At 37.6% G+C, this 2,072-nt stretch overlaps 1 pseudogene; it reads left to right on the top strand.

The window, feature by feature from the left end:
- The first annotated feature begins 671 nt into the window (after positions 1 to 671).
- LOC105475023 (protein tyrosine phosphatase type IVA 1 pseudogene) lies at positions 672 to 1,192 on the top strand (annotated as a pseudogene).
- Positions 1,193 to 2,072: the final 880 nt, after the last annotated feature.

Below are 2,072 nucleotides of genomic sequence, written 5' to 3'. Positions count from 1 at the left end.
CAATATTGTTCTCAAGAAGTCTGACGTTCGTATGCAACCTTCTTTTTGGCCATAGTGATTTGAAAACCTATTACTTATGATTTTAAAAGAAGGAATTTGGGGCTCCCACCACCCTGCGACTACCACTGCCCCCCTCCCCCCAACTGCCCAGCAACCAACGCCACCGCTGTGGCCTGTGAGGACCGTGTGAGGACCGGCTGTATGATTAGGCCACAATCTTCAATGAGTAAACATATTCCTCAGATTTGTGGTGTTCTCAGTCACACATGGGCAGAGTTTCTGAAGGGCAGGCAGAGATTACTACCAGGCACACAGCCACCTCTATGCAGACAAGTGAACTGTAGGGAACGCCCCATAAGAATGGTTATCCTGGACACAGAGGTGTTAAACTGAGACCCACAGAGCATTTTACAAGAGTTATCACCTAGATGGGGTAAACCTCAGTGCCCTTCCTTTCTGTTGCCTCAGTATTACTGGATTGAAGAACTACTGCTTCTTGTTAAGGCGGTTCATTTCATTTATTATTACTTACAACTTCATATTCAAAGCACTGAAAATTTCAAGTGGAGTATATTGAAGTAGACTTCAGTTTCATTGCATCATTTCTGTACTGACATTTTAAAATTCTTTCATAAACCTATTGAATGTTTTCTTTTTTAAACTAAATTAACATGATTTGAGTGAACTGCCCAGCTTCTGTGGAAACCACACACAAGAACATGAGATTTCTTATTATACACCCTCCAATTAATGTGACCTTAAACAAATTTATAGAGGAACTTAAGAATTATGGAGTTACCACAATAGCGAGAGCATGTGAAGCAACTTACGACACTACTCTTGTGGAGAAAGAACGTATCCATATTCTCGATTGGCCTTTTGATGATGGTGCACCACTATTCAGCTAGATGGTTGATGACTGGCTAAGTATTGTAAAAATTAAGTTTCCTGAAGAACCTGGTTGTTGTATTGCTATTCATTGTGTTGCAGGCCTTCAGAGAGCTCCAGTACTTGTTGCTTAGCATTAATTGAAGGTGGAATGAAATATGAAGATATAGTATAATTTATGAGACAAAACCGGCATGAAGCATTTAAAAGCAAGAAACTTTTGTAGTTGGAGAAGTATTGTCCTAAAATATAGCTGCTCTTCAAAGACTCCAAAGGTCATAGAAACTACTGTTGCATTCAGTAAAACCGGGGTGCCTCATACTAATGCTTTGGAAGTGGAACTTGAGACGACCTAATTTGTTATACATATTAGACAACATGTTGGCTCAGTGAATATGTCTAACGAATCTTCTGTAGGAGTATTGAAAGGCACTTTTACCAGGACACATGCTAGACAGATTTGACAATCTCTGTGTTTCGGTTAGAATCAAACTATTTGGACACTTGGCAAAAGATTTCTGACTGTCAGTATTTAAAGTGTGCTTGTCATTTATACCACTTGACCTTTCCTGAAATTGTGCATTATTGAGCTATGTCTTGTTTAAATCTATTCCCATGCCAGAATCTTAACAACATACAAGAAATTTAAGAAGGTTAGGTGCCAAAATACCCAGCATAGTAATTGTATATTTTTAGTATCATACAGAACTAAAATCCCAGGAACTATGCACTCTAGGCCTTAATGTGGTTTATTCCTTCAATCTTTTCAAACATTGAAAGTAGGGCCTACATGGTTATTTGCTTGCTCACTTCATGTTTACACCCCCCACATCAGGTTTACTTAAACACTGATTTTTTTTTTTTTTTTTACCAAGTCTTACAGTGATTACTTAACCTGTATCTATAAATCTTACTTTGTGCTGTTATGTAAAAACCTCCATTTTGAAAATCTACATTATACAGAAGTATGTATTTAATGTCTTCAGATAAAACAGCCTTACAGTTAATGTAATGTTTACACTCCGAGATACAACTTAACAGGGAGGGCTGGAGAACAGAATGGGAGGGGGCTATTAATTATTTTTAGCAAAATATTGTCTTTGTCTTGTGCAGAACATGTAGAATATGCTCTTTAGCTTAGTAAATTTTTTTAAAGGTAGAGTTGCTTTGTTATTGTAGCTAAA

Source organism: Macaca nemestrina, chromosome 6 (genome assembly GCF_043159975.1).
Source record: "Macaca nemestrina isolate mMacNem1 chromosome 6, mMacNem.hap1, whole genome shotgun sequence".
Taxonomy (NCBI): Eukaryota; Metazoa; Chordata; class Mammalia; order Primates; family Cercopithecidae; genus Macaca; species Macaca nemestrina.
This window is presented reverse-complemented; position numbering and strand designations above follow the sequence as displayed.